Below are 12,199 nucleotides of genomic sequence, written 5' to 3'. Positions count from 1 at the left end.
ATGCTCAGCTATAAAATGGAGGTTAGTGGGCTGCAGCACTTGCAAGGAAGATTTAGGGGGCTACGGTGGATTACAAACTGCACGTTAATCAACAATGTGATGTTGCAGCATAAAATGCCAACGGTGGTTTAGGTTGCAATAATAACTGGGACATAATTTTCAAGATTTGTGATGCAGTCGCCAGCTGTGTTCCATACAGGAGTGCATGCTATTTGGCTGGCTGATACCAGGAAGCAGCAGCCGCTGAGCAGGAGCAGATGGTCCAGCTGCTCACAGTTCATCATTGCCATGCGGCGCACAAGGAAGAGCTTCCACCAAATAGCAGGGATGGAGGTAGGTACATAAGGAACTCAGGACTGCAGATCAGGGCAAAAATGAAACAGGGCACTGGTTTCCCAAGATTGCATTTATCCTTGCATTTATGCTTCATGGAACTCAAGGTGGCATACGGATCTGCCCTTCTCCATTTCATCCTCACAACAATCCTATATGATAAGTATGGCTGAGAGATGCTGAGTAGCCCAAGATCAGCCAGTAGAATGATGGCTGAGTGGGTATTTGAACCATGGTCACCTAGGCATTTGTCCGGCACTGTGATGGGGCAGTGGTGCTCACCTGACCTCCCAATAGCTGAGTTGTTGTGGACGGAGAGCAGTAAGGCAGTGGGGAAGTCAGTGTGGTGCAAACAATGGCAACTTCCACTTAAAAAAAAGTAATAGATAAAGGACCCATGGATGGTTAAGTCCAGTCAAACTTGACACAATGGTACCTCAGGTTAAGTACTTAATTCGTTCCGGAGGTCCGTTCTTAACCTGAAACTGTTCTTAATCTGAAGCACCACTTTAGCTAATGGGGCCTCATGTTGCTGCCGCGCCGCCGGAGCACGATTTCTGTTCTCATCCTGAAGCAAAGTTCTTAACCCAAGGTACTATTTCTGGGTTAGCAGAGTCTGTAACCTGAAGCGTCTGTAACCTGAAGCGTCTGTAACCTGAGGTACCACTGTATAAGGTTGCGACGCTCATCTCACTTTCAGGCCAAGGGAGCTGGCTTTTGTCCACAGACAGCTTTCCAGGTCATGTGGCCAGCATGACTAAACTGCTTCTGGTGCAACGGGACACCATGATGGAAACCAGAGTGCAAAGAAACAGTGTTTACCTTCCCGCCACAGTGGTACCTGTTTATCTACTTGCACTGGTATGCTTTCAAACTGCTAGGCTGGCAGGAGCTGGGACAGAGCAACGGAAGCTCACCCTGTTGCGGGGATTCGAACAGCTGACCTTCCAATTGGCAAGCCCAAGAAGGTTCAGTGGTTTAGACCACAGCACCACCCGCGCCCCACTATACCACAACTTCTACTATACCATACTGTCTCTACTTGCAGTGGACTTACAAGTGAACCTCCTTGTAGACTTATTGACTTTCTTGCTTTGAGACCTACTAGTAAAGTCTTATGCCCTAGAAGTGAAGCCCACTGTTAGCCTTTTTGTTGCACCTTCCCCAAATGCACTGCTAGCATAATATTCCTGTAACTTATAGGAGGGTTTTCATTGCCATTTCAGAACCAGCAAACTAATGAATGGATGAATGAGCTAAAACGGGGTATCAATGCCTAGATCTCTTATTTAGGCACTGTGGAATATGTTCCACAGTTTAAATCCCCTTGTTCACTTCCAGGAAACTGGCAAAGGCTGCTAACCACTAAAGGCTTCTGGGATGGTGCTTCACATTCCAGACAGAGATTATGAGTAGTTTCTTGCGCAAGCCAGACAGAGATTATGAGTAGTTTCTTGCACTATTCATCAAAGGCCTGTGCTGCACATAAAGATCAGAATTGCATCACCCCCTTATGAGAAAATCCATTCAAGGCACTTCGTATAAATATAAAAGTGCAACTTAAAATAGTAACAACAACCTTGGCATGGGGTGTGTTCCAATGATTTGTGATTAGTGTGGGTTAATGGGGTCTTTGGATGCATCTAAGTCATTAAAGTCCTCCCAGTCAGTCATTAATCCCCAGGAAATGCCCTGTGACTGGGATAATTGATACTTAATTAATTAAACCTCCCTACTCAGAGCATTGGGCCAGATCTTAAAGTCATTATGCTAGCCCATGATCCAAGTCATTCTGAAGCGAATGAAAAGGCTCCCCATGGTGGGTTGCAGGTTTGTGGGTAAGAAATCAGATCACTAATCCTTCTTACCTATGAGATTCTGCCTCAACAAGAGTTTAGTAAGAGGCACATAGGATGTGCTCAGCAGATCGAATGAAAAGTGTGGAAAATTAGGGGTGTGCAAAAGATTTGGACAGATCCCAAATCAAGAACCAAGTTGAGGTCACTTCAGATAGATTTGAGGCTTGTATGAGCTGGAGCAAGATCTCTCCAAAGTGCCCTGAACCTTAAAAGCGCTTGTAAGCTTTGGAGCTCCCGTTGTTTAAAAAGAAATGCTACAGACTGCAAAAATTGAAACCTTTCTCCCCAAGCCATAGAAGTGTGGGGAAAGAAGGGAAAGGGAGCTGTTTTATGACTGACAGGTCTAGCATCTAATCAGAAGGGATTATTTCACTAGGGTTCTCCAATTATGGTGATTTGGCAAGGAAGTTTGAAGTAACATTTATCCCCCCCCCCAATCCATTTAAAATGTCCACCATGTGATAAATGCATCCCTCCAGCTATCTTTCTAGAGACAGGAAAACCCACACACTTCCCACTGACCCTCCCACAGCTGCCTTCTCAGGATTTCTTGTTAGAAAGAGAAATAAAAAGCAATTTATCAAAATAATGACTTTAATTTCAATGTGTCTTTGGTGATTTATTGACGTGCAGTCCAGGATCATATTTCTGCTAAGCAAAAAATAGACAAATGGTGCTTAGTGTTAAGCTATTAGGAACTAACGGTGGAAAGAGAGAGAGGAGGCCATCTTGAAATAACAAGATTCAGTCGGTTCAAGTCATAAAAGCAAGGAAATAAAGGAAACAATTATTTTCTTGTTCTTCTTGCAGATGTAATGTGATGCCATCACGGGGAGTGGTAACAATCCTGTTGCAAACATGGGATTTCTTATAAGCAAAGTTTCCAGTTCATTGCACCACCTGCTTTTTGCCCCTTTAACTGACAATATCACATCACACTGGCACAAGAATGTTCATATGCCAGCATACATGTGTTCCACAGGTATAGCGCTTCTAGTACAGTTGAAAGTAGGAGCAGTATTTATCTGTTTAAAGATATTTATAACCTCTCCTTAATTTGTACTGAAACAATCTTGTCTCGTCAAGCAGGTATAATTTAACAATGAGATTACTCTGTTATCAAATAAAAAAATCTAAGCACTGGGCATTGCAAAAAAGAATAGTGGGGGCACAACAGCATTAAAATATAGCACTAAGTGTCTTTCAGGGGCAGTTAGTATATAAAACAAAATATGGCTACATATATTGTTGTTATTTTTTGCCTTCACCTGCCAAAGTGTCTCATTGGGGTGGGGAGTTCAGGCATCTGGAGAGTGTCTTGTCACAGAACTTTCTCAAAGTACACAAGTGAAAACTAGATGATGCATATACTGTACAGATGAAAAGCCATATTGCCCATTAAATAAACAGTCCCAAGCTCACAAGAGGAGAAGAGCATTCTGGGCTCTCTGTCCCTTCTCTTCCATACCTCCTGGGACGTCTGACAGCAACAGCACCCCCAGCCTAAGTAACAACTTTCTCTTTTGCAAACAGATAAATTGCTTAAAGACCAGAACATTCTGCCTGTCACTTGCATTCTGAGTCCATCAAGTGTCAGGCTTCATCACAAACACAATATAAAATAAAACAATTAAATAAAAGAAGCAAAACCAATTTCCCGTAGGGGCATTGTCTAGAGACAATGAAGTGCACCTCCAGGAGTGAAATCAAGCTGATGCATTAGCAGCAACAAAGTGAGCTCCTTGGGGTGCAAACTTGGGCAGTGTGTATAGAGATCCTGGGTTGGCCTCGCTCAGGACCTCAATACCTCAAGGACCACCTCTCTCAATATGAACCTACCTGGACCCTGTAGTCATCCTCTGAGGCCCATCTTCGTGTGCCTCCTTCATGGGAGGTCCGGAGGGTGGCAACATGAGAATGGGTATTTTCTACAGTGGCTCCTTGTTTGTGAAATACTCTCCCCAGGAAGATTCAGCTGGTGCCTTCATTATATATCTTTAGGTGCCAGGCAAAGATGTTCCTCTTCAACCAGGCCTTTGGATGGTTGACTTCTGATGCCCTTTTAAATGTGTTGTGGAAGGGGGGATTATTCATTTGTTTTTGTTTATATATTGATTGTGTGTGTGTGTGTGTGTGTGTGTGTGGTAATTTTATGTTGTGAACTGCCCTGACATCTACAGGTATAGGGTGGTATACAAATGATGATGATGATGATATCCAAAGGAAAGGAAAGCAATATATTTGGCACCAGCTTGGCTGCAGAAGTTGCCAGAAGAAGGCATGCAAGGTGCCATTCAGCCATCTTAGAGACCCCACTCTGGATATGTGTAGGGTTTGCTCCTAAATATTTTCTTCTCCAAAATATATCCCACAAGGCAATGGAGGTTTAGGATCAGGGTTCTCATTCTCCTAGATTGACTACCTTCCCGTCTGCCCCTCACTTTCCTGCGCAGCATATGCTGAAACTGCCTTTTTGACCATTGGACCCACTAGTGATCTCATCTGCCAGAGCCTGTCTTCACATGCAGGGGGAAGTATCTAACTCACCGAGGGTTTGACATCCATTGGCTATCCTCACCTGGTTTAGCAGGCCAGTCAAGGCCTTTTCATGGGGTGTAGCCACTGGTGGGAACTAGGTGCAGGGTAGGGACCAAAGGTGGAGAAATTCTCCCAGAAGGTGCATAACGTGTCCCACACCAGAGGTACTATCCCTTCCTTAACATCCCATACATACATCCATACAGTAAATTTGTTACAAAGCTATTATTCCTAGATTATGGGGTTCTCAGATTCCTTCCCCCCGCCCCCCGCCGCCTTTACTATAATATTTGCTAATTTTCTCATGTCTGACTCCTGCAGGCACCAGAGCACGGGGAAGGCTTCCTGGATATACTTGGCAAAAAGAGCTGCAGAGATAAATGGAGCCATAAAAACGAGAGTGATGTAGCAAATAAATCCCCCAAGTGCAACTGGGCAAGAGCTATTAAAACGTGCTGTGAAAGGTCACAACTTGTGTAGCTTTTCATACAGTCATAACTGACAATAGACAAATATTTTCTGGCTTAAATATTGTAAATCTATTTATGGAGCAATCACTGGGATCCATTATTATCTTTTAGACTGGCACCACAGCTATTAAGAGGCTAGAAGCTGGGGAAACAGAAGAAGAAGTCTTCCAGTAAAATCCTGTCCTACCCAATGATTTGTGGAGAAGTACTGTCTAAGGCCACATTCACAACATACATTTAAAGCACTATGGCACCACTTTAAGCACTCGTGGCTTCCCCCAAAGAATTCTGGGAGCTGTAGTTTGTTAAGGGCGCTGGCAGTGGCTCCCCTAACAGAGCTACAATTAGAAAATCATTATTTGAGATTATGGAATAGACACAAAGTATTGTTAGAATGCAAAACCCCATGGTGGCTTTTACCACTAGAGGCTTTTGCAGTAAAAAAGAAAAACATGGGAAACAAATGGGCAACATATAGAGATTTGTTGGAAGAAGTGGATGGCAAATTAAAGTTGAAATCATTTGAAGAGTTGAGAGGAAAACTAACTGACTGGTTGCAGTATCACCAGTTGCAAGATGTTTTTAGAGAGGATTATAAAAGGAAGTACTAAATCAAAAATTGAGACAGAATTGCTGAGCAGTAAAAGAAAAATACTGTCAAAAAATGTATAAGATATTATTAGAGTGGAATACAAAGGATGAAGAGGCAAAAAGTGTTATGATTAGATGGGCCCAGGATTTGGGACATAATATTGACTTTGAAAGGTGGGGAAAATTGTGGACAAAAACAATCAAATTTACTGCATGTGTGTCACTTAAAGAGAACTTAATGAAGATGATGTATTGCTGGTACATTACACTGACTAAATTAGCCAAAATGTATAGAAACCAAGATAAAAATTGTTGGAAATGTAAGGAGAAAGAGGGGAATTTCCTTCATATGTGGTGGACTTGCACTAAGGCAAAAGCATTCTGGGATATAATATACAATGAGTTGAAAAAGGGTTTTAAATATAATTTCAATAAAAAACCAGAGGCATTTTCGTTAGGGTTAATTGGTGAGGAAATTCAGAAAAAAAGATGTAAATTTGTTTATGTATGCCACAATGGCTGTAAGAATACTCCTGGCCCAGAAATGGAAGTAGCAGGAACTTCCTACATTGGAAGATTGGCAGATAAAGATGGTGGAGTATGTGGAGATGGCAAAACTGATGGGGAAGATCCGTAATCGGCGAGACGGACTGTTTCAGAAGGACTGGAGCAAATTTATATATTATATGAAAGAAAATTGTAAACATTTGAAAACGTTTGTAGGTTTGAACTGAAATGCTTTGTAATGTGAAAATAAGGAACCGATTTACATATAAGGAGGTAATTTTTATTAAAAAGAAGAAGATTTAAAGTAAAACAGTGGCCGTAGAAATGCGAAAATTTATTAATAGATGTTTGGAAGTTAGAAAGAGGGAGGGAAGGAAGTCGGTGCTCTGTTTGAGCAATGCTTTATGTTATAGATTTGTGTAATGAAATGTAATTAAATATGGAAAACTTAATAAAAATTATTTTTTAAAAAAACATCAGAGTGGTTCAACAACCAATCCCTCTTCACAGGGGATTGTTTAAAGAGGGGATGATATGAACGTGGTCTTAGAAAGTACAAGGCTCCATTCCAGTCAAGTCTCAGCACCTCAGAACAATGTATGAATTCATTTTCTTTTATACTTTTCTTGGGTGGGAGTGGGTTTTTCACAGTAAGTCATACAATGTTTGATTTTCAGGATTCCTCCGTATGTTGGGGCACTGGCTTGTGGACTAGAAAATACCAATTTCACAGAAGAGAAACTGGTGATGCTCAGAAACGCTCCCCCCCCCCAATTAACTTATAGGGATAAACAGTTGCTCATACCCTGAAACTAATAAAACAGAAAAATGCAAACACCACTCCCCACCTAAAGGGCACTGTGGTGTCCAAGGGTGTGGAGTACCATGTTGCTAACTTTGGAATTACACATTCCTGCCTATGAGTTATCTAAGAAGTATTCAGGCTTTCTCTCTTTTTAAAAATTTTTGCTTTATTAGTTCCAGCAAGAACAAAACAAAACAATCAACAAAACAAAACAAAAACACTTTAGCACAATACATGTAAATACAATAATTTCCTAATACATATCTTCTATAACGATTTCAAGCTTTCTCTCTTCAGAGGACCCTTTACATATAAATGTGTTAGCTGTATGACTCACTGCCACAAAACCCCAACATGTTGCAGGGGGGTGCTGGCCCTGATTAACTACAAATGCTCAGGACTGTAACCCAGAATGCACCTAGCACGCCCCTGCAGTAACAGATTGTGGAGTAATCAGCGCGGACTTGGGTAATCTTTCATAATATGGTGCCCTGTGTGAAACCAAAATTTGGTGCCCCCCAAATGGATCTTCTCGATTATGGATCTTTTCAATTTTGTGCCCCCTCAGCTTGGCACCCTGTGCAAAGGAACCACCCACACTGCCCTAAATTCAACACTGCCAGTAAGTAATCTAGATAATGGAGCCCATTTAAATCAATGGTGGAGATGACACAGTGTCTTGCACTCTCTCCCAACACAGAGACTTCCCTGGCGCCTTAACATGAGGTTAAGACTTCTTCTTTTTTTTAATTCTCTCAGACATTTTAACGGCTTGCACATTAAAACCCTATTGGGAGGATGCCATATTTTATGACATTAGGACTGAAGTTTGCCTTTGCTGTTGGTAGTTGCTATTTTAATGTGTGTATTGTATTGTGCTCACTGTGCTATTTATTACAATTAATTGGCTTCTAGTACAGCTTATTACAGCTTTGTTTTAAATGGCACTGTAAGCCACTCTGGGACAAATATTACGAAGGGCAGTTAAGAAATACCTCAAATAAATAAATAAATAAATAAATAAGAACAAAGTCAGCATGTAACAGAAAGGGTACTTGGATTTTGCTTTTCAGTTCTGCCGCTGATAAAACTCATAAGAAAATAAGAAGAGCTCTGCTGGATCAGACCAAGGCCCATCTAGTCCAGCATCCTGCTCTCAGTGTGGCCAACCAACTGCAGGTGAGAGTCCCACAAGCTGAACTTGAGTACAGCAGCACTCTCCCCTACTTATGATTCCCAGCATACCTCTGCATCAAGGACTACTAGCTAGTGACAGCTGGTGATGGTTACTAACCATTGATATCCTTATGACCCTCCATGAATTTGTATAACTCCCCTTTAAAACCAGCCTGGTTGGTGTCCATCACTACATCCTGCGGCAGCAAACCCCAGTTCCTCATGAAATCTTGAACCTACACTTCAAATTGCATTCTCAAAAAAAGGAGGCCCCAATGCAACTACTCTCTTTGAACTGCACCAAATTCCATGGTGCCGTTTCTACTTGCCGACTTATTTCCCACTTGATTTCATTCATCAGATTTCTCTGCACAGGAAATGTGTATAAAACTTCTCAAAAACTGTTGTGCTTCTTGGGCAAGCAGGGCCAGTCTTGTCAGCATCTCCCTTTTAGGAAGTAAGCACCGACTACAACCTGCTCTGCTCTCTGGTTCCCATGGTAATATTCAAGGCAACTAGCCTCTGTTGACAGTACATTCATCATAGGCTCAAAGAAAAAGGGTCACAGCAGGGTTCTACAAAGAGTTACAAGTGGAATATTAACAAATTGTTTTCAATATTATCAGTTGCCCTCCTGCAGTCCTTCCCTCACACAATTATTATAGGAGCAAATGAAGATGTCTTTTACTGACTCAGGCCACTGGTCCATCAAGCATAGCATCATCTACATGGACCAAAAGTGGCTCTCCCAAGATTTTAGGCAGAAATCTCCCTAAGCCCAACCTGAAAATGCCAGAGAGTGAACCTGGGGCCTTCTGTATGTAAAGCAGATGCTCTACCACTGAGCCACAGACGTTTCTCTGACCCCATCCCTGCCATTGCTTCCCTATGCACTCATCTCCATTACTATCCATGCACTAAAGCAGGGGTAGGCAACCTAAGGCCCGTGGGCCAGATGCAGTCCAATCGCCTTCTCAATACGGCCCGTGGATGGTCCAGGAATCAGTGTGTTTTTACGTAAGTAGAATGTGTCCTTTTATTTAAAATGCATCTCTGGGTTATTTGTGGGGCATAGGAATTCGTTCATTCCCCCCCCCCCCAAATATATAGTCCGGCCCACCACATGGTCAGAGGGACGGTGGACCGGCCCATGGCTGAAAAAGGTTGCTGACCCCTGAACTAAAGGGAAATGTGTCTAACATCCCCACATGATTTGGAATCCTGCATGTTCAGGGTTCTAAATCATGCAGGAAGCCGATGCATATAGAATAGGCTCCCAACTTCGCACCTTGGTGCATGAATAGCAGGCAATTAAGATTGATGGGGGACATAATGCAGCCCCAGGTGGTGGCAATTGCATGAGCTGCTAATGCATCAATAGAGCTAGAAACACATAGGCAGATTTGCACAATCTGATCTACACATTTAAAAAATGTGCTAGAAAGAAAAATGAAGTAGATTCATGTTTTTAAAAAGCAATTAATTGGTTAATTTATTTCATTTTTCACCTGTTCTCCTCCTCTAAGTTGGGCAATCAACTGAAGTAAAAACCAATAAAATGTTTTAAATGTAGAGATAGAATTATGAGCTCCAAAACCGCTAACTCTGTTCTTCTGTAAGTTATCAAAAATCACAGGTAACATCATTATTTGTAAAGGATTCATGTATATAAATATATATAAAAAGTCCAGTTTTAGATAAGGGCTAGGCAGTTACTTAAAGTTCTTAAAATGCATAGAGAAGTCTAACTTCAAATGAACATTGTATTCCTATCATCTGTGAGTCAGGCCAACTCTGCAGGCCAGGACCAGCCCAATATATTTTGCTGCCTGAGGCAAAGTAGCAAATGCCCCTCCAACCCCCTTCCCAGTCTAGATCCATTAATATGCCAAGGTATGCTGCCCTGCAGAGGCAGAAAGTCCCACAAGCACCTCCCTTCACTCCCCTGGCACAAAAATACAACAATAATAATAATGCATTTGCTGCCTGCTCACGGCACCCAAATTCTGTTGCCTGAGGCAGCTGCCTTACTCTGATGGCTAGCCCTGCCCCAGGCTTTCCACCCCCTTTTATACTCCTGAGTCCTGACTTGTCAGCTGAGGCAAACTCAAGAACAGAAGCTTTTTCACTAAGTTTCTATCACATCATCATTCAATGAGTATGACTCCCTCTCCCCTCCGAAAGGTAATTCTTTATAGGGTTGTATCATCATTTTTTTCTGGGTTTCTGTGACTTTAATAGCTTCGTGACACACAATGATTCAATACATGAAGCTTTCCTTGCCGCTGCTTTTCCATTTCTGTTTGTTATGCAGGTATTTAAGTGCTCTGGGGATCTGTCAGAAGGAGAGAGAGGCAGCAACTCTCTTATCTATTAACACTAATTATTATTATTATTATTATTATTATTATTATTATTATTATTACTTATTATTCTAAATTTATATCCAAAAGGGACTTATATCCCAGGGTGGCAAACACACAGGCGATAAACAATTCCAGGTACTGGGAAAGATCTCCATAGCATAGCATAGCATAGCATAGCATAGCATAGCATAGCATAGCATAGCATAGCATAGAAGGGACCCTGAGGATCATCTAGTCCAAACCCCCTGCAATGCAGGTGTTATCAGCACCACGCTCTAACCAGCTGAGCTACCCAGATTATCTGTACAGTGGTACCTCAGGTTACAGACACTTCAGGTTACAGACTCTGCTCACCCAGAAATAGTACCTCAGGTTAAGAACTTTGCTTCGGGATGAGAACAGAAATTGTGCAGTGGCGCAGTGGAGCGGGAGGCCCCATTTGCTAAAGTGGTGCTTCAGGTTAAGAACAGTTTCAGGTTAAGAACGGACCTCCAGAACGAATTAAGTTCTTAACCCGAGGTACCACTGTACTTAAAAGGCTGGTTGGGAGAGGAAGGTGACCAAAAAACCTAACAGGGTTAGCACCTGTCAATATTCAGGGGAGAGAATTCTACAACACTAAAGGCCCAATTCCTAGGTCATGCAGAGTGAACTTCCTGATAAGAAGGTATCTGCAGGAGGGCCTCATCTGCACAGCGCAGTGATCGATTGGATATACACTCTGGTCTTAGGATGTATAGCAATATAAGATATATATCCCTTGTTCTCTCCCCCCAGCCCAGGCTTGCTTGCCCCTGCCACCAGCGTGAGAGATGCCTACAGCAACACAATATAACATCGGAACTTGAGTTGACAGGCAAGCAGCCTAGGAACTGAGGGAGGCAACGTCTGGTTGATAGTTCCTCATCAAGTCTGGGTTGTCCTCCTCTCCACTGTTCCTCTGGGTGGGCTCGCTATGGCAGGCACCTTGGTTTGATGGATTGAAATGGGATACACAGGAGAAGAAGAAAAAACGCAGAAGCAGCTGCGTTATTAAAGAGTTGCCCTTGGCAGCACTGAGGAGGGAGCCTGCCGTGCTGCACACGCATCCAGCTTCAGTCGTGCTGATTTAAATGGGATCATCCAAAGGCTGCCAAATGGCTTGACAGAACTGTCTGTTGGTCTGTCTGCTTCCCTCCTTCCCCACCCCACCCCAGGTAATTTTTAGCAGCGCAGCAAGAGGGGGGGGGTACACTCTGGTGACTCAGACACTGTTTACTTCAGCCAAACCCTTCAGGGGCTACAGAAACAGCCTAGCGTCACCGCAGCAAAAATAAGCTTTCTCAGGAAAGGCCTTGGGGTTTAGCGACACAGGATTAAAGGTTTGTTTGTTTGTTTGTTTGTTATACTTTATCATATTTACCCCCCTCCTTTCTAAGTAAAATTGATCAAGGAAGTGGTGCGAAAAAATAATTTACAATAAAGCAGTAAAACACAAAAGCAATAAATGCTTTATGTAGATAGCGGCAGCAAATACTTTGATCGATTGTCATTTCCTTTTCTAAAAATAAAAGT

Source organism: Podarcis cretensis, assembly GCF_951804945.1.
Source record: "Podarcis cretensis genome assembly, chromosome: 6".
In the NCBI taxonomy this organism is placed as follows: Eukaryota; Metazoa; Chordata; class Lepidosauria; order Squamata; family Lacertidae; genus Podarcis; species Podarcis cretensis.
Note: the sequence above shows the minus strand (reverse complement) of the source record.